The 22,349-nt window shown below is 32.6% G+C and overlaps 1 long non-coding RNA gene across 1 annotated transcript; it reads left to right on the forward strand.

Annotated features, from left to right (window-relative positions):
- Positions 1 to 7,139: 7,139 nt before the first annotated feature.
- On the forward strand, positions 7,140 to 22,117 carry LOC111094500. Its single transcript, XR_005385511.1, has 6 exons — positions 7,140 to 7,274; positions 10,743 to 10,855; positions 12,649 to 12,936; positions 13,889 to 13,985; positions 21,012 to 21,178; positions 21,964 to 22,117. It is a non-coding gene; the product is annotated as an uncharacterized LOC111094500 (long non-coding RNA).
- The last annotated feature ends 232 nt before the right edge of the window (positions 22,118 to 22,349 follow it).

Below are 22,349 nucleotides of genomic sequence, written 5' to 3' on the forward strand. Positions count from 1 at the left end.
TTTTTCTGTTGCATGATAATTTATTATATAGTTATGCCATATAATTATCCATTCATAAGTCAACAAACATTTGGTTTCTTTCTTCAATTTGGTTATTATGAATAATGTTGCTATAAAAACTTGTGTAAAAATTTTTGTGTGGATTTTATATCTCTTGGATTTATACCTAGGAGCAGAATTGCTGTGTAATTTGATTGACTCCATGTTTAATTGCTTGAGAAACTCCCAAATTCTACCAAACTTACTGAACTCTTCATGTGCTCATTATCATTTGTATAAATACCTATTCAGATCCTTTGACCAATTTAATTTTTTTAAATTTTTTAAAAATTTATTCATGATAGTCACAGAGAGAGAGAGAGAGAGAGAGAGAGAGAGAGAGAGGCAGAGACACAGGCAGAGGGAGAAGCAGGCTCCATGCACCGGGAGCCTGACGTAGGATTCGATCCCGGGTCTCCAGGATCGCACCCTGGGCCAAAGGCAGGCGCCAAACCAGGGATCCCTGACCAATTTAATTTTTTAAGTTATAAGAGGTTTTTTTTTTTTTTAATTGAAGTATAATTAACATACAGGTGTTACATTAATTTCAGGTGTACAACTTGGTGATTTGATACATATATCACAAAATAATTGTGATGAGACTAGTTATCATCTGTCACCATACAAAATTTTTGACTTTGGGATCAGGCCCCCACATTGGGCTCCCTCTCCCACTGTTCCTCCTGCTCATGCGCTTGCTCTTGTTCTCTCTCTTTCCCTCCATCCCTTTCTTTCTGTCAAATAAAGTACTTAAGTCAAGTATAATTGACTATATTCCCTATGCTATATATTACATCCCATGTTTTATTTTATAACTGGAAAATTGTATCTCTTAATCCCCTTTGCCTATTTTGTTCATTCCCACCCTGCTCTCCCCTCTGACAATCATCAGTTTGTTCTCTGTATCTGAGTCCTTTTCTTTTCTTTTCTTTTCTTTTCTTTTTTTTTTTTCTTTTCTTTTTTCTTTTCTTTCTTTCCTCTTTTTCTTTTCTTTTTTTTCTTTTCTTTTCTTTTTTTCTTTTTTTTTCTTTTCTTTCTTTTCTTTTTTCTTTTCTTTTCTCTTTAAGAGAGAACATGTATGTGAGCAGTGTGTGTTGGGGAAGGTAGGGGCAGAGGAAGAAGGAGAGAATTTTTTTTAACAGACATTATTTTATTAGTAATAAAATATCTGGTACTTGGACATAATATTTATGTATATAAGAGATAAAGAAAAAAATTAAGGAATTAAATTTTAACAACTAGTCTACATAGAATAATTCCCTTTTTGTAATGTTTGTTTTTTACTTTTTAAAAAAATTTTAACATACAATGCAATATTGGTTTCTGGAGTAGAATTCAGGGATTCATTACTTATATACAACACACAGTGCTCATCATAACAAGTGCCCTCCTTAATACACATCACCAATCTAGCCCATCCCCCCCACCTCCATACATCAACCCTTAGTTTGTTCTCTAGTCTCTTATGGTTTGTTTCCCTCTCTCCCTTTTTTCTTCTCCCACCTTTACATATGTTCGTCTGTTTTCTTTCTTAAATTTCACATATGAGTGAGATCATATATTTGTATTTCTCCATTTCACTTAGCATTATACATTCTAGTTCCAACCATACCATTGCAAATGACAAGATTTAATTCTTTTAGATGGCTGAATAATATTCCATTGAATACATATGCCACCTCTTCCTTATCCATTCATCAGTCGATGAACATTTGGTTTCTCTCCATAGTTTGGCTATTGCTGATAATGCTGCTGTAAGCATTAGGGTGTATATATCCCTTCAAATTTGTATTTTTGCATCTTTGGGTAAACAGTAGTGCAATTGCTGAATTGTAGGGTAGCTCTCTCTTCAACATTTTGAGGAAACTTCATACTGTTTTTCAGAGTGGTTGCATCAGTTTACATTCCCACCAACAGTGCAAGAGGTTTCCCCTTTCTTGCATCCTCACCAACACCTGTTGTTTCTTGTTAATTTTAGCCATCTTGACAGGTATGAGAGGGTATCTTATTGTAGTTTTGATTTGTTTCCCTATTGATAAGTGGTGTTGAATATCTTCTCATGTGTCTGTTAGCCATCTAGATGTCTTTTTTGCTTGTTTGTTTGTTTGTTTGTTTGAAATGTGTTTATTGTCTTCTGCCCATTTCTTAACTGAGTTGTTTTTTGGGTGTTGAGTTTCATAAGTTCTTTATAGATTTTTGGATACTAACCCTGTATCAAATATGTCATTTTCAGATATCTTCTCCTGTTCCATACACTGCCTTTTAGCTTTGTTAATTGTTTGCTTTGCTGTGTAAAGCAATTTTACCTTGATGATGTCCCAGTAGTAGTCTTATATTCATAAATCAATCAACATGATATGCCATATTAAAACAAGAAAAGATAAAAACCATCTGATCATGTCAATAGATGTAGAAAAAGCATTTGGCAAAATATAGTATCCATTCTTGATAAAAATCCTCAACAAAGTAGGAACAGAGGGCACATACCTCAATATCCTACGGACCATATATGAAAGACACATAGCTAATATCCACAATGGGGAAAAACTTAGAGCCTTGACCCTATGTTTAGGAATAAAACATGCCACCCTTACTATTTTAACATACTACTGGAAGTCTTAGCCTCAGCAATAAGACAACAAAAATAAAAGGCTTTCAGTTCAGCAAGGAAGAAGTTAAACTTTCATAATTTGGAGACAAATATGGTACCCTAATTAGAAAACCTGAAAGACTCCACCAAAAAGTTGTTAGAACTTATATAAGAATTCAGCAGAGTTGCAGGACATAAAATCAATGTGCAGACATCAGTTGCATTTCATATCTAGTAATAAAGCAGTAGAAAAAGAAATCAAAGAATTTATCCCATTTGCAATTACTCCAAAAACAAGAAGCTACCTAGGAATAAATCTAACTAAAGAAGCAAAAGACCTATACTCTCAAAACTATAGAACACTTATGAAATAAATTGAAGAGGATACAAAGAGATGTAAAAGCATTACATGCTCATGGACTGGAAGACAAATAGTATTAACATTTCTATATTACCCAAGGCAATCTACACATTTAAAGCGCTCTATATCAAAATGTCACCAGCATTTTAGAGCTAAAACAGTTCTAAAACTGGTATGGAACCACAAAGGACTTTGAATAACTAAAGCAATTCTAAAAAAGTAAAGCAAATCTGTAGACATCATAATTCCATATTTTAACCTATATTACAAGGCTGTAGTCGTCAAGTCAGTATGGTGCTGGCATAAAAATAGACACATACAGCAATGGAACAGAATAGAAAACCTAGAAATGGGCCCACAACTATATGATCAACTAATCTTCAACAAAACAGGAAAGAAGACAATCTCTTCAACAGATTGTGTTCGGACAACAACATGCAGAAGAACGAAACTGGAAAACTTTCTTATGCCATATATGAAAATAAATTCAAAGTGAATGAAAGACCTTAATGTGAGACAGGAAATAATAAAAATCCTAGAGAACACAGGCAGAAACCTCTATGACCTTGGCTGTAGCAAATTCTTACCCAACATGTCTCCAGAAGCAAGGGAAACAAAAGCAAAAATGAACTATTGGGACTTAGTCAAGGTAAAAAGCTTCTCCACAGCACAGGGAGAGAATCTTAAGCAGATGCTATGCTGAGCATGGAGTTGGAGGCAAGGCTCACCTCAGGATCCTGAAATCACAGAGCTTACTGCTTACATTTTCTTCTGGGAGTTCTGTGGCTTCTGGTCTTAAATTTGAGCCTTTGTTCTATTTTGAGTTTATTTTGGTATATGGCTTGAGAAAATGATCCAATTTCATTCATTTGCATGTGGATGTTTAGTGTAATAGTTCTTTTTATATCTTAGATATATAATTTATCAGATAAATGATTTGCAAAAGTTTTCTCCCATTGTATGAATTATCTTTTCACTATCATCATGGTCTCTTTTAATATGCAGATTTTAATTTTGATTTTTTCTTTTGTTGCTGCTTCTGGTTTTGGTATAATGTCTAAGGAATTATTGACTAATCCAAAAAATTGATTTACACTTAGTTTTTTTTTTAAGGGTTTTATACTTCTAGCACTTAAATTTAGATGACTGATTTTTGAATTAATTTTTCAATATGATGTGAGATAGAGTTCAATTTCATTCTTTTGCATATAGATAACCAATTTTCCCAGCCCTGTTTATTAAAAAGATTATTCTTTTCATATCTCATATTTTTGGCATGAGAAATAACCAGAAAAATATCTTACAATATGTCTTAAAACATATTAAGATACTATTTATGAAACTTAAAACATTTGAGACTTCATTATATGGCAGTATACCATATAAAAAGTCCATGTCATGAAGGTATAAGTTATATGTAAATTGTTCTATCTAAATTATTCTGTTTATTACTATTCTAATCAAAATCTAAAGATACATGTTTTCAGTAAAATATTATCTAGTTATTTTCAAAAAATTTTCCAATGAATTAGTCTAACTTTAATGTGGAAAAGCAAGGAACAAGAAGACCCAAGTCACTTATAAGAGTGAGGGACTAATTATATTAGCAGATATTATTATTATAAAATCATAGAAAATGGTGATTACTGGTACACGAATATATTGATAAATGGAACAAAGTAGAAATTCTATGAACAGATCTCCATCTGCATATATCATAATAGTAGCATTGTAGATCACTGGAACAAAATGACTAATCAAAAATGTATTGAATTATCAAAAAATGGCATGCTATACATATAAAATACAGTAAGACTATTATATGCAAAAATCAATTTCCTATTAACTGCTTAAATGGGAAGGACAATTATGATATAGGAGACTATCTAAATGAATTATAGTTGGGTTGGTCATATTAAATAAAGCAGAAAAATACCAGCCATAAAAGTTCAATTCAAAATATTAAATATTAAAAAAATATTAAATATTTGGTCAAGACACCAAAATAAAATGAAAATAGGAATAAAAATTTTAAGGAATATTTTTGTTATCTACATAATTGATTAATGAAGCTATAAAAATATAGATCAAAGAATTGAATCAAATATCAAATGAGAGCAGTGACAAAATTCCTCATATCATAAATGTATCACATAAGATACATATGAAAATAAGACCTAAATAAGCACATCAAAACAACTTTATAACCACAATTTCACAAATATTAAGGATTCTTCATCATTTGTTGGCAAGAATATGGACCAATGGAAACTCATACTTTGCTTGTTGGAATGTATTTTGCATAATCAATTTTGAAAATTTGGGACTATCCATAGAACTGTGTGTATATCCTACTATCAAACCATGCAATCTCTTTAGAGTAGGGAAAGTTATGATGATTTTAAATGTTGTAAGCATATTACCAACAACATTTTTCTGTAATAGTAAATAGACTGGAAACAGCTATCCATCAATGGGAAACTATTTGCTATATCAACACAGAAAGGAATATCTTACAGCAGCAAAAATGAATTAGCCAGTTGCATGTTGCATGAATGAATCTGAAGAATACTGAATGTAAAATACAAGTCTCAAAATTACACACATTAATACTATTTTAATAATACACAATTTTATTTTATTATTTTTTGAAGATTTTATTTGAGAGAACATGAGTGGGGGGTGGAGGAGGCATGGGAGTGGGAGGAGAAGAGACAGAAGGAGAAGCAGTCTCTCTGCTGAACAAGGAGCCTCACTCAGGACTCCATCTCAGGATCCTGAGATCATGACTTGTGCCAGAGGCAGCTGCTTAACTGACTGAGCCACCCAGATGCCCCAATTATATACAGTTTTAAACAAAATACACAAATAATGAAACCTTTTTCCCAGAGAGGAGAGATTGATAAATGCAAAGTCAGGGAGGTGACAATCTCAAAGGAAGGAAATCAGTAGCAAAGAAGTATATAGCTAGTACATTGACAGATGTATTTTAATATCATGAATGTTCTACTTGTTAAATCATATGTTAGATGCATAAATGCTCATGATACTATCCTACTGTATTAAATATATTCTTTACTAAAGTATGGTTAGTATTCCTTTGAATTTTATTTTCTTGGAAAGTTTGCTTATTGGATGAAGGAACTTTTGGGATATTATGTTGTTCATAATAATAAAGTAACAATTGTCAAAGAGTATGTCCTTGAATTAGAATCCACTTATGGGTACATATGTTGATTATGATTTAGTAACAACATAAAACATATATTAAATTCTAAAAGTTTATACAGTCAAGTGATTTTTTTTAATTTTACTTATTTATTCCTGAGAGACACAGAGAGAGAGAGAGAGAGAGAGAGAGACAGAGAGAGAGAGAGAGAGAGAGAGAGACTGAGGGAGAGAGAGTGGCAGAGGCACAGGTAGAGGGAGGAGCAGGCTCCATGGAGGGAGCCTGAGGCGGGACTCAATCCAGGTCTCCAGGATCACATCCTGGGCTGAAGGCGCCACTAAACCGCTGAGCCACCCAGGCTGCCCAGTCCAGTGGTTTTGAAGCATGCATTAATGTAGTGTGTTTATATCATTGTATGTTCCTTTTTTTTTTTAAGATTTGTATTTATTTATTCATGAGAGATAGAGAGTGTCAAAGACATAGGCAGAAGGAGAAGCAGGCTCCCTGCAGGGAACCCAATATGGGACTTGATCCCAGGACCTGAGCCAAAGGCAGCCACTCAACTACTGAGCCACACAGGTGCCCCTCATTGTATGTTCCTATTAGAAGGGATCTATTTGTATAGTTAAATTTCAGATGCTTTTAGAGATCTAGGCTCCATTTTCGCAGAATTAACAATTCTACATCACAAAAATTCTGTTAGTACTAAGTAAATATTTGTCTAATTTTGGTAATACAAACATAATTTAAAGCGATCTTGGAGCTTTCCTTAACGTGTCAGAATTATTATTTATGAGTTTCTTGAGATTTTAGAGATACTATCTTTCACATAATCCCTTCTATTAAAGCTGGTTTAATCAACAGTGGATTTCTAACCAAGTTTCTAATCAAGAGCAGAACTAACTTCCTTTCATAGCAGGTTCTTTATCTACTTGAGTCTAGGGAAAATGGGGTCCAGCTGTTAATTTTGACTTTTTTTCAGAGACTCAGGACCATCAGTATCAAGAAAGAAACCTCAGCTAAGCTGTACTGACTACTGACCCAGAACAACTGGGAAATAATCATTGTGTTGACTGAAGACACTAAGATTGTGGAAATACTGTTCCACAGCATTAGTAAGCTACTACTTTCTGGGTATGAATTCTAGTTGGGCTACTATCTGGTTATATAGTTTTTATACTTAAACATACATATATTTATATGTTTTTATATTGTGTAGAATAAACAAGGCATATTGAATTGTACATTACATGTCAACTGGTAGATGCTAGGTAACTATTAACAAACATTTCACTTTCACCCTTGTTAAATTCCTTATTAATATGTGTGCCTTAAGAATGGATAGCACAGGGATCCCTGGGTGGCGCAGTGGTTTAGCGCCTGCTTCTGGCCCAGGGCGCGATCCTGGAGACCCGGGATCGAATCCCCCGTCGGGCTCCCGGTGCATGGAGCCTGCTTCTCCCTCTGCCTATGTCTCTGCCTCTCTCTCTCTCTCTGTGTGACTATCATAAATAAATAAAAGTTAAAAAAGAAACAGAAAAAAAAAAAAAAAGAATGGATAGCACATGTCCTGCAGATGGATCTCATCTGAGAAAACTATGTGACTAATGAAAACTGAGCAGCACAATGGGCTTGATTTTGAGAATAACCTATTCTGTATACTCTCCATATAATCTGGCATAAAACAATGGTAAGGAAAACTGTAAAGGGTTCACTTTTACATCTGACAACCAGATTTAAGATAGACATGTTTCTAAAATTATTGCTAGAATATATATTTTAAACTGTTAAGTTTTATTTTGCCTAAAGGTACCATAAACTTCTTAAAAATTTTTTTGGATATTTTGGGGCAGCCCTGGTTGCCCAGTGGTTTAGCGTTGCCTTCGGCCCGGGGTGTGATCCTGGAGACCCGGAATCGAGTCCCATGTTAGGGTCACTGCACGGAGACTGCTTCTCCCTCTGCCTCTCTCTCTCTCTCTGTCATGAATAAATAAATAAACAAATAAACAAACAAATAAATAAATAAACAAATAGATAAAATCTTTAAAAAAATTTTTTGGATATTTTAAATTGTCACATTTCAGAAAGTTAGCAAGTTTGAATTGAGGTGGCAAAGGGCCTAATTTATTTGTCAGTTGAACGACAGAATGAATAAATATTTTACCTTTAACATGCTGATGAGGGCAGTTATTGGGAAATACAGAAACAGTAAAACATATATTCTGGGCTTGTTCATCATCAGTTTGGAGAACAATTAATCAACACTCCTGTCTGGTCACTTAACATTCTTACAAATGACTATAGGGTAAATTCTACTTCTCGTATTAAGGGAGTATCCTTCAATTAGTAGGCTAAAAGTAATTACAGAGGTCTGAGTTTTTTTGGTATGAATTTTTAATACTGAAAATCAGACAATAGAAGTATATTAGGTAGAACATTGGTTGGTTCACAAATTAATTTTCCTGCATGAGATCAGATTTAAGCCCATTTTCTCTCCAAAGCTTGGATGTTGAACTGAAGTTGATCTCAATTGTAATTCAGTTTCAAAAAAAAGAATTTTATTATAAATTTATTTTTTCCTTTCATTTGTAAATATAGGAATTTATTTTTTCCTAGTGAAATTTCTATATTGGAATTGAAAAAGTAGATTTAATTTAAACTTATAGGAAGGAAGAAGTACAATTTCTTTCTTTTTTTTTTAAGATTTTATTTATTTATTCATGAGAGACACAGAGAGAGAGAGAGGCACAGAGACACAGGCAGAGGGAGAAGCAGGCTCCATGCAGAGAGCCTGATGTGGGACTCGATCCCGGGACTCCAGGATCATGCCCAGGATCATTCCATTTCAAATGGAAAATTGAAAAAAATATTTTATAAATCTGTAAGGATAAATATTTTTATTAGGGTTAGTTATATTGAAACTATTTTAAATGCCATAGGACCAACTAGTTACATCTCCCTTTTGATTAACTGAATGGGCATGAGACTATATTCAGTTGTCTCCAACATTTACGTCTGCTGTATTTGATTCAGTAAGAGTGTTAGGCAAATAGTAAATTGTATTTTTCTAAGCATCTCTTCCTATATAAAAACACAAAATATTATGAATCTTCTTTCTATTTATAAGGGTTTTTACATTTTTTGCATAGTACATTATTATTTGTTAGTTATAAACTCAAAGTTCCTACGTGTTTTAAAAGATTACATGAAATTACAGTGTATATGCACACATACAAATATAGCCTCAAAATAAAAAACATGAATTCTTAAGTGAATCAAGTTTTAATGAATAAACAAGTTACTTCAAATGTAACTAAATTTTTTCATGGTTTCCAGATATTAACATTAATACAAACAATGTTCAAGTTATGTAGTTACATTTTAAGTATAGCCATTAATTTTTAAAATCTCCAGTGATGAACAAATAAATGCCTTAGTTTAAGACTCACTACTTGTGATAAAAGTTGGAGGTCACTATAATTCTTTATATAGATGTTTTCAAACAAGTTAGTAATATAATGATTTTAATTGCAAAGGATATTAGGAAGAGAAGATAGTACTTTTAATAGGCTCTTTTTTGTTCTATGAAAACATTATTTTTGACCTTTTAGTTACTGATTAATGTCCAATATGTTGATTCTATTGATCAGTTGAAACAGTTGTCTTTTTTTTTTTAAGATTTTATTTATTTATTCATGAGACACACACAGAGAGAGAGAGAGAGAGAGAGGCAGAGACACAGGCAGAGGGAGAAGCAGGCTCCATGGAGGGAGCCTGATGTGGGACTCGATCCTGGGTCTCCAGGATCATGCCCTGGGCTGAAGGTGGCATTAAACTGCTGAGCCACCAGGGCTGCCCAAACAGTTGTCATTTAAACAGTTGTCACTTATATTATTTCTATTAATAGAAAATTATTATAATGTACAATTTAAAATGTTAGCTTGATAATTTTAACAATAATGATGAACATGATATAAATATATTGACCAGTTCAGATGAGGTAGTAACAATGAAAAGGAGCTAGAATACCATTATTTAGCTCAGGAGATGACATAAGCTAAGTCATGTAAAGTCACTAGCTATCAGGTCGGTCTACTGTTTCAACATTTCTCTGTCAAATTTATGTGACAGGTACATAATTTTATGGATAAAATGCTATAAACATTTGTATCTGGCATGCTATGAAAGCAACATAAATTTACCTCCCACTATTTTTAGTATACAGCATAGCAAGAAACAGTGACTTAAATATGGATATTAATTCTATACATCACTAAAGCAGGGAAGCTTTCAATAAATTTAAGATGCAAAAATATCAGCAGACACTCATTCTGTCTTTTATTGGCATTCTTTCTTTTTCTAGAGCACTTTCAGGCATCATAACAATAAATCTAGAATCTCAATATTGTTAAGCAGAAGAGAGTTTTTAAAAAAAAATAATTCAGAAGGTGCATTTTGTGAAATCTTATTGAGAAAATCCACTCATGAGAATTGCTATGCTCTTAGTCTTTATGTTTATTTATTAATTTCTGTAAGATGTTTACATCCCGTCAAATAACTTATTTCTTTTTAATTTATTATAGTTACCTAAGATTAATTGGATTTCATCTATAAATCACTCTTCATTATCCACCATGTGCTTGAAACAAGACACTATATTTGACTCTTGGGAAGATTGCCACTGACTTCAAGTGATGTGAGTTTTCATATAGAAACAAAACATGAAGTTCATAAAATCTACAAGGAATGGTGTAACTATCATAAGTAAGTGGGATATGTAATGACAAGTGTGATAGTGTAAGAAGAAAGAAGTTACTCTACACATGATATCATCAAAGAGAAAATGGCTAGATGGTGAGGCAAACACACTACTTCTCTAGGGATTCTCTAGGGATGAGCATGTGAATAATTGTATTTAGAGTCTTACACAGATAAATTTTCTTTTTTTTGGAGAAAAAAAGGGACGGGTGGTCCATAGAGAAGAAGCTACATTTGTTCCACATACAGAAAAGACTTTTTGCCTCGAATCCTTCTCATGGTTATGTAGAGGCTATATAGTATTTTTAAAACTGTTGGAACAATTTTGTAAAGTTAACATTAAAAGGCACAATTTGAAAAGGGCACGGAATTAAATGATGAGTTAATGCAGCTTCAAGATGACAGATGGTGTGTGCATTGAGTACAGGCTTTAATGATATCTAATAGCAGTCCACCACAACTAGAGTTTAAGTTGTCAGAACCTCACAGGAAAAACAGATGTTTTGTTGGTTTCATAATCCCAGCCTATTATACATTTGGAACAGCTATAGCTAATGGCTTTTTATTCATGTTCTCTCTCTGACATCCAAATAGGATGGTTTTTGCTTATATAGCAAAGCACATAGATGGAAGGAAGAAAAATAGCATGAGTTGATCTGCTTCATTCTTGCAACCAAAAAATACTTTGCTCTTAGATTTATTACAACCATAAATTCTGAAGTAGTAAATGTTGGCAGTTTGCCCAATTAAATATTGGTTGTTTATGTAAAGCCAGAAATAAAAGATCTACATATTTTATACGCAATTTGTTCAAATCAGTATTTGAAGTAATTTTTGATAGCTTTTTTTTTTACATTTTACTACAGAAATACTTAGTAATTTCTAAATATCTTAATATTGCTGCATGCTACAGGATATAGCAACATATGTATTTTCAATATTATGATTTAGTTGGAATATCAGTGTAGTAATATGTATAGATATTAGAAAATTTCTGGGGTGCCTGGGTGGATTAGTCAGTTAAGTGTCTTAGTTTGGCTCAGGTCATGATCTCAGGGTCCTGGGATTGAGCCCAGTGGGAGCCTGCTTGTCCCTCTGCCCCTCTCCTTGCTTGCTCAAGCTCTCTCTCAAATAAGCAAGAATCTTTAAAAAAATTTCCTAAGTACTATATAAACATAAGTTTTACCATTGTATGAATCAGTAGAGATAAAATCTTTTATAGGTGGCAACACAATATCACAGTTGTGTGTAAAGGCAGTATGAGGATCAAAAATAGAGGAAGTTGTAGTGAGTTGGAAGAGTATGCACAAGAATGAAGACTTTAAGACATAATATTTAGATACATTGAGGGAAAAGGAAAAAGATATGTATTGGGATGGAAAATGTTTTTCATTCAACAGTTATGGTAGGCAAAATGCATAGAAACACAAGAACAAGTTCTGTAATCATATTGTCTTAGTTCAATACCAGTTCAACAATATATTTGTAGTCTAACATTGAGAAAATTACTTAATCCCTCTATGTTCCCGTATGTTCATCTGAAAAATGATGACTAGTGGTAAGCCATTAAGTAAACTAGCTCATCATGTATACATTGACAATAGAACATTGTTGTTGCCTTCAGGGGACTTAAAATTAGAACAAATTGGGAGAAGGGAGGGTGTTGGTAGGAGAGTGGGGACCAGCTTGTAAATGAATATAACTGAAAATTCTGAACCACTTTCCCTCCAGGAATGCAAGATAATCCTTCAAAAGAACTGCAACACAAAACAAATACTGAGTTTCCCCAGAGTACTATCTTATAGTCTAAAAATAAAAGGCTGAGAGGCATTGAGGGTAAGAGTGTAGGAAGGGGAAGGGAGAGGCGTGTGTGTGTCCTGGCACCTCGTACTAAAATGTAGAAGACTGTAAGGTGATAAATGAGAGAAGGAAAGACAAGAAAGATGGATCTGAGAAAAACAACAGAACAATTGGCTGAACCCCAAGTTGTAGAAATGGCCTAAGATTTTCTAGTAATTGGTAAGTCTAATATTGAATTTTTGAATAGTTTGTTACTCAATTGTAAATAGTATTTTCTCTAACATACAAACTGACCTTTTTGATCTAAACATATGGAGCCAAAATTTTATAAGCATTTTCAGGAAAAATAAAAAAATATTTCCAGTGAGTTAGTGCGTTCTATATTCTGTTTTTACATTCCCACATCCTTGAGTACAAATCGCAGTTACATTTGTCTACATGAATTTGAACTTGATATACAGTCCTTTTACTAGTTTTCTCATAATTCCAATGACTGTAAGTATTTAATGAGTTTAACCTTATTGAAGTTTTTAGAGTCTTGAGGAAAAACCATACTTCAAGGTAAACTATCATTTATTATTTCTATACTCTATACCTTTTCTTCTCACATTTGCTGACCTGACATCTAGGTTCTACACATTAATAAAAATATTTTGATACTTTGAAATATTCTTGGGTTGCTATGTTGCCATTTAAAGAAGTCTTAGTCTAATTGGCTTTTGGAGGCATTGAAGAAATGCTCCTTTTATTGGAGATTATTTTACTCCTTAAATGGAAAGTACACATTAGTGTGCAAATTTTACAGAAAATTTAGTAAAATAAATTCTTCAAATTTAGAATAAAGTAATGCATTAAAAATTGCATTTCTATATGAATGTTAGTAAAACATGATTCTCAAAAAGTTAAAAACATGACTTTCATGTTTATATAGAATTGGAAAAAGTCAAAGAATTTAGTCAAGTTATTAATGAGGGTAAAGTTCACTCAAAGCTTAATTGGTAAAGCTTATTTAAAGATCTTTTTGTGTAATAATTTCACCAAGAAAATAATTTTAAAATTTGGTGAATTAGAGATAAAAATGGATTCACATTTTAAAACATATTATAACTGTAACCTTAGAGATATACTTTTCTAACTGAGAGAAATTTACATGATAAAATTAACTTTATAGATTCTGTTGGCTCACAACCTCAGAAACTCCCAAGGCTGAAACTGGCTGTCCTTTGCAAGGGTAAGGGGATACTGAAGAAAGATGCTAATCACTCAAGGTGAGTTTGGAGGCAAGTTTAATAAGGGGACTTACAAAAGGATTCGTTGTGGCAGCTGCAGGTTGACTAGATCTACACACCTGCCGACCAGAATCTTATAAGTTTATATAGAGGCCTTAATGGAGTTTGGTGACCTATATAGATCAGATGGTTTCAGCAACATCTTACTTTTTCCAGACTACTACTTCTTCTTCTTCTTTCTTCTTCTTCTTCTTCAATAGGCACACGCCCAACATGGGGCTTGAACTCATGACCCTGAGATCAAGAGTCCCACACTGTACTGACTGAGCCAGTCAGGCACCATCTTTTCTCCTGGCCAAGGTTACATATTTAAAAGTAGCTCCTACCTTTGGAAGAGTGGGAGAAGAGTGTCCATTCCAAGGACAGGGAAGGGAGTGAAAAGCCTCTGATTCTCAGGTCCAGCTTGAGGGTTAACCAGCAGTGCACATCAACTCAATTATATTCTGCAACAGATTCTAATCTCTCAAGAGTGAACAGCACAGCACAGGTATATTCTACTAAACAACTTAATTCTTGTGTGAACTTACTAAACAATGACTCAGTGTGACAATGAAAGGGATGCTACCAAAACTTGCCTATTTCTGAGTAATTTTTTATAGTGTTGATGGTAAATTCAAGAGATGAGTATAACTTATAGCTCTTCTACTTTTTAAATTATTCATGGGATTTTTATTTGCATTTACCAATATTACTCTATTTTTTTGCCACTGCCATAATCTCTTGGATACAGAAATATAGCCTCAACAGAAAAGACAAAAAATAATATTAAAGTCATAATTACATGGGCCTAAGACATAGGACTTAATTCATACTAAAAAATCCTGTAAGTCAAATTTAAAAATTTTACACATTTAATTATTTTGAAATACATAGGGTTTAGATTTGGGTTTTCAAATAATTCTAATTATATAAAATAATACCAGAGTTATGGTTATAACAAGAAATCAAAATAATTCTGTTTATGTTTGAGTCCCTAATATTGCCAAACACTGAGGGCTACCAAGACATAACTCTTGAGAAGATGGCACAGCAGCTGGACAGTTCTTTGAATCCAAACCAGAAGAGTGTGTGTATACATTTATTTAGCAACAATTTTTTTCAGAGAAGATATCTTTTATATTTCCCCAAAGGTTGAAAATAACTAGAGTAGTATCATAATTTTTAAAAAATATTTTATTTATTTATTCATGACAGACAGAGATAGAGAGAGAGAGACAGAGACACAGGCAGAGGGAGAAGCAGGCTCCATGCAGGGAGCCCATCGTGGGACTCGATCCCGGGTCTCCAGGATGACTCCCTGGGCAGAAGGCGGCACTAACCCGCTGGACCACCGGGGCTGCTATATCATAAATTAATGCTAGCAAATTATGTCATCATGGGAATGGGAAATACATTGTTCAAACTTACTGGTCACAGAGAGGTAATGTTGCTAATTCAAGTATTTTTACAAAATATTTAATTGAGTCAAAATTTCATTCCGTGAAATACATAGACCTCAAGGTACAATTTACTAAGTATCATCCTTGTAATCAGCAATTGAATCAAAATATAGCCTTTGTCTCCTCAAATAGTATTTATTCTAAACCACCTTCTGACATCCGTCTATCCTATGCAACCACTTTCTGATTTCCATAATCATAGAGTAGTTTATCTTATTCTTGAACTCATGGAATTGTGTAATATGTACATTTTATATCTGGTTTCTTTCACTTATTATTACTGAGATTCATTAATATTGTTGTATATACCATAGTTCTTTTTTATTTTGACTGAATTCTATTCCACTACATGGATATACCATAATTTGTATATGAGTTCTCCTTTCATGGATGTTTGAGTTGTTTCTAGTTTGCACCTATTAGGAGTGATGTTGTAATAAATATTACTATATAATTACTTTTATAAATAAATGTTACCTTTTTCTTTAGTAGATATCTAGGAGTGGAACTGGTGGGTCATACGATGTTGCATATTTAGTATATGAGAAACTGCTAAAATAGTTGTGGTATATTTTTATATCTGTGTGCTTGCCAATGTTTAATGCTGACAGTTTTATCTTTATGACAGCAATGTGAAGTGCGACCCAGCTTTGGTTTTGATTTGCATTTCCCTGATTACCAATGATAGCACCTTTTTGTGAGTTTCTTGGCAATTTATATACCTTATTGTTGATATTAAGAACATTTCAAGTTTGTTGCTCAAATATTAGGTTATTATTGATATGTGGGATTTTGTGTTCCATATACAAGCCATTGTCAGTCAACAGATGAATAAATGATAGAAAGATGGTAGATTAATATATAGAAATAACATTTTTTTCTAAGTCTTGATTTTTTTCACTTTCTTTGTGAAGTTTTGACAAGTGTTTAATTTGGGTAAAGTGAAGATTATCTGATTTTGCCAGTTATGATTTTTTTCTTTTTTAGGATTTTTATTATTTATTTGAGAGAGAGAGAGAGAGTGCACAAGCATAGGAGTGGCAGAGGGAGAGGGAGAAGCAGGCTCTCCATGGGACAGGGAGCCTGCTACAGGGCTCTATCCCAGGAATCATGACCTGAGCCAAAGGCAGACAACACTTAACTGACTGAGCTACCCAAGTGCCCCTGATTTTTTTCTATCTTAAGAAAATTCTGCATACACCTAAGCAAAATTTATAATCTTTTTATATATCATGTTTTTCTATAGAGGTCCACAATTTTATCATAAATTAATAATTGTGTATAGTATGAGGTCAAAGATTTTTCCTCATGCATTTTTCCTGTTTAATTACCACCATTTACAAAAAAAAAAAATGAAGCAAAATATTTTACCTACCAATAAATAGCCTTGTTGACTTTATAAAAAATCAATGTAGTCTATTCTGCAGCCAATAATCTTTCCCATAGAATTGACATTTTTTCTTGGGACCACTCTCATCATTACTGTAGCTTTAGAGTAAGTTTTGAAACCAAGGTGAGTAAATTCTCCAAATTTGTTCTTTTTAAAGATTGTTTGGCTATTCTGTGTACTTAAGATATAAGCTACATCTTAACAATAATGAGCCTTCTTGTCCAGAAGCTAATAATATCTCTTCATGTATTTGTCTTATTTTTTTCCTCAGATAACTATTACAGTTATTATTTTAGAAGTCTTAAACATCTTTGACTAAATTACCCTTAACATATTTTATTATTGACTCTAAACGGTATTTTTTTTTTCTAAACGTTATTTTTATTTTCTGCAGTTTTAGTGCTAGAGTATGCAATTGATGTGTGTTGAACTTGTATACTAAATTTAGGATAAATTTTTCTAGATTTATCCTAAATTTTTCTAAATTTTTCTAAATTTAGTAGCTTTTATTAGAATTTTCTTTATAGACAGTCATGTCTGCAATGAATAACAACTTTGTATATTTTCTAATATTTTACTTTTGATTTTATTTGCTTGCCTTACTATGTTTTCTAAGATTTCCATTATGATGGATACAAATGCTGAGAGAGGACTTCCTTCTCATGCAGCATGAACAAACTTCCTTCATTTTTAATTTGCTCAGAAATTTATCTTTATTATAAGTGGTTATAGTTACTGTATTTTATAATTTTTATGAATTTATGAAAGTTATTATTTTCTTTTATCCAGTGTTGCTAAATTACATTGATTGATTGTTACACTAACCTTGAAATTACTCACATTTCATTATGTATATTATACTTTTAATACATTATTGGATTTATTTTGCCAATATGGGAGGATTTTTATTTCTAATTTTAAGAGCTATATTGGTTAATAATATTATTGGTAGTATTTTTATCAGCTTTTGTTACCTACATTATATAGCTCTCTTATAGTGAATTAGAAAGTGTTTCTTCTCATAGGAATTCCTCTGTGGGAATTTTTTAACATTGTTGTTTTTTCTTATCTGCATATTTGGTAGAATTCACCAATGAAGTCATCTGAACTTGGAGTTTTCTTCTTGGAAAAGATTTTAATTAGGAATTTAATAGAATGAATTCATATTTTCTATTTAATTTCAAGTCATATTTGGTAAACTCTATTTTTTAAAGAGTTTGCTTATTTCATTCATCTAAATTGCCAATATTATTGGCATGAAGGTCTGAATATTCCTTCATTATACCTTCAACATTTGTAGAAGTTACAAAAGTATTCATTTCCTGTGTTTGTAATTTGTGTTTTCTCTCTCCTGTTTCATTTATTAATTTTAAACTACTTTGGGGTTTGTAACATTTCTTTATGGATTTATTTTTTATTATTCAATTCTCCCCTTTTATTATCCCATTTTTTCAATTGTGTTTAATTTTCCTTTCTCCCTGTAGCTTTTTAAATTGGGTATTTTGGTCATTCTTTTAAGTCTTTTATTATATAAGCATCTTAAGTAACTGATGTGTTATATTTTCATTATTCTGTTCAAAATATTTTCTAATTCCTTTTACTATCTCATCTTTGAGGTTCAAGTTATTTAAATATGTTCTTTTTTCATTTCAAATATTTGAGGTTTTCCTAGAATCTCATTTTTAATTTCTAATTGATTGTTTTTATATCACAGAATATACCCAAGTTTTTAAATCCTTTGAAATTTATCAAGATTTATTTTATGGCCCAACATATGGCCTATCATCTGTTTGAGGACATAGTTTTCCATAAATGATAATTAGCAGAAATTTGTTAATAGTATTTAAATTTTCTATATACCTACAGATTGTTTTATCTACTTATTGGTAACATTTCTTCAGATTGAAGCATTCAGTCTATTTCTATCAAATATGTCTAATTAATATATTTGAGTAAAATATATCATGTTATTACCTTATTTTTTGTATCAGGTCTATGTTGTTTTTTTTTGTTTTGTTTTGTTTTTGTTGTTGTTGTTGTTTTGTTTTTTTTACTATTACCCTACCACCTTTTAATGTTTATTTCTTATCCTATTTTTCTCTTGACTAAATTTGTTGTAGATTGAGTTCTTTTAGAATCATTCCCTCGGAGTAAGATGAATTAATGGTTTATAGGAGAGGCTATATAGAAAAAAACAATAGATTCTGGGGAAATGACATAGGAAAAGAAGAAAATTGACATAGGTGAACTACTGCTGACCATGACAATCCTGAGAGCATTAATAGGTCTTAATTCTAATGGGGTGTCTCTTGGAAATGCTGTAGAAAATGGGTTTTACCACCCAAAAGGGAAGAAAACTAGTTTATTTATTAACTATTTCATTTATTGTTGATGAGTAGGATCCTTTAGCTAGAGAAAGACTTAGATGCAGATGTAAATAAGAAACCACTACCATGAAGAGAAATGTTGATTTCTGGGGGAATAGGATACCGGCTGATGAGTTATATGTTCTCTTTTCTTAAGTTACCATAAAAATTATAGATAATTTACCAGATCCAAAGTTAATATTTACGTCTTCTCAAGAATATGCAATTGCCTTTGAAAAAAATTTTAAAGATATTCATTCATTCATTCATTCATTCATTCATGAGAGGCACTGAGAGAGGGGCAGAAACAGGCAGAGGGAGAAGCAGGCTCCATGGAGGGAGCCGAACGTGGAACTCCATCCCAGGACCCTAGGATCATGACCTGAGCTGAAGGCAGACGCTCAACCATTGAGCTATTCAGGAATCCTGCCTTTAAAATTCTTAGCTCCATTTACTGTTTAAAATTATATTATTGTTGTCATATATGTTAATTATATGTGATTTTAACATCAATAGAGATTCTTAGTCTTTATAGTCAATATGTATTTGTTTTATATTTATTACCTTCTAAATTATTAAATATTATCTTTTATTTTAGTTTACCATACTGGATCAATTCCTATTTTCCTTTAGTTTAATCTGGTGATGAAATTGCTAACTTTCAGTTTATTTCTTTTATAATGGTGCCTTAAAAGATACTTTCATAAGTAATGGAATTCTAGGTTCCTAGTTATTTTCTTTTAGTATATTGAGGGTATTCCTTCTACTTTATTTTTATTGTTGAGATAGAGAATTCATTGTTAGACTAACTCTCCTTTCAAGATAATCTGTTTTTCCTCTAGTTGATTTTCATATTTTTTTCTTTTGCTGTAGGACAGAAGTTTTTATCATAGTTTTTGTTGCAGTCTTCCTACTCTACTAGAGATCATTCAAGCTTCATAGGTCTATGAATTATACTTCAGCAGTTCTCAAACGTTTTTTAGCTATTATCTTTTCAAGTGTTTCCTCTGCCCACTTATCCTACACTAACAGGACATTCAAGCTCTAAGGTTTCTAAATACTTCCAAAGTTATAGGTCCTATCATTTATTTATTTCTCCAACACAGATAACCAGACTAATCATGATTGATTTAAACTACCTTCTTGTGTATTTACTGACAGTGCTTATTTTCTTTACATTGTTTATTTTCTCGATCTAAAAATAAGAGAAATATTTTTCTTTATCATAAGTAAAAGACCAACAGGGATAAAGTTTGCTGATTCTTCCCCTCTGTGCATCTGTTTCATCCTATTATAGCATTTATAATTTTTGTTATGATAAAGATTAATACTTACATCAAAATTCTCTTCTAGATATATGCAAAATGATGCTAGGGGAAATGTCTGTCTTTGCCTTTTCCTCAGTTATTTCAGAATGCCCTTATAATAGACATACAATCAATAACCATTATAGTAAACTTAATTGATGTACTTTTGCAGCAAGCAGCAGTATAATTATTCTTGTAGTTCCAACTTAAATTTGTAGAGAAAATGGGTGTTTACAATGCCTTTTTAAAACGATTTATTTATTTATTTTAGAGCAAGAGAGTGAGCATGAGTGGAGTGGGATGGGGGGCGGAGGGAGAGAGAGAATCTCAAACCGACTTCCCATTGAGCACAGAGCTCCTTGTAGGATTCAATCTCAGGACCCCGAATTGATGACCTGAGTAGAAATCAAGAGTCAGGCATTTAACAGACCGAGGCACCCAGGCCCCCCTATAATGCCTTTTTTATCTTTGTTTTCTTTACTTATCTTCCATGTTCAATCCAGTTTGCACATTTGAAGCACAGAAATTCCAGAAAAAGAGGGATAGGTGGAATTACATCCTATGTGGATTTTGGAGTCACCCTTTGAATGAAGGTGGAAATAACTTTAAGAGCAGCTTCTCTTCCTCTGCAGCTAAACATCAAAAACTAGAAGATATAGAGAAATATTGGGTTTGTATATAGTTAAAATCTATGAAGCATTTCAGTTCTTAATGAGCCAAAAATGTAAGCTAGGAAAATATATAGTAAAATTCACTTTAAATTTCATAATCCATCTGGTTTCCTGCCTCCCTAGACCTTTTCTTCTGAAGGCTGTGGTTATGTGATTCATCCACACCCTCCAGACTCAATCTGATCACTGGATTTGAAAACAATCTTGCCTTTAATAAAAAACAGTTTTTAAGGGAGTTTTCCTAGTCCACTACTCAGGATAGTTCTGCTGTTAAAATGCTCTGCCCTTCAGTCCTTTTTCTAGAAAGAGGCTTCTACTTTATTCTAAGGGCCAGAATTTATCCCATAATTCTCTTCCAGTTTTATTTCTTGATGCATGAATGCATTTTCTGATTATTGTCTTAGTGCACAGGTGTCCTGTAGGTCTGGAGGCTTTGTTGGTTTTGTGATTCTTGGTGGTTCAGTGTTTCTAGAACACAGCTGACTAGCCTAAAATAGAAACTTTAACAGTCAGATTTAATTTTTCAGAACTGATAGGTGTATTACTTATCCCTTAGTAAATGGTGTGAAAGAGTAAATGTTTTTCAAATTTTTCTATGCTCAGTCCTTGATTTTTCAGGATAGACATTTTTGATGCCCAATGTGGATTTGTGTCTTTGTTTTACTACATATACCTTGGTTTCTTATTTCTTGACTCTGATATTTTGCCTATGGTGAATCCTAGTTAACTATTTCTAGACTTTTCTGACAATTACTTATTTATCCCTGATAATTGTCATCTCCAGATTCAGAATCAAGGATAATTTCCACCATCTGCTGGACTCTCCCTTGTTGGATTTGCTTGTTCCCCTTCCAAACCTTGCCATGCAGTGCTTAAAACACCCAAAAAGACTTTTGTATGGAGTCAAATTCTAGCATTTTCTGGTCAGCCCCATTACTTTGCAGGTAATTTTTAATTGTGTATCTGTATCCTGAAATATAATATATTTGATAGGAAATAAGGATTCTTTATTGAAACAAGTTTTCCTATTTTGTGTCTGAGATTTTTTTTTTTATTTTAATGGCATGTGTAAGGCTTCAGTGAAATCTAGTCCTAACTTAAATTATAGCTGAAACAAACTAGAAGAATATTTAAAGTATTTAATTTCTTTAATTTCACTGACCTAATCAA

Source organism: Canis lupus, chromosome 38, assembly GCF_011100685.1.
Source record: "Canis lupus familiaris isolate Mischka breed German Shepherd chromosome 38, alternate assembly UU_Cfam_GSD_1.0, whole genome shotgun sequence".
NCBI lineage: Eukaryota > Metazoa > Chordata > Mammalia > Carnivora > Canidae > Canis > Canis lupus.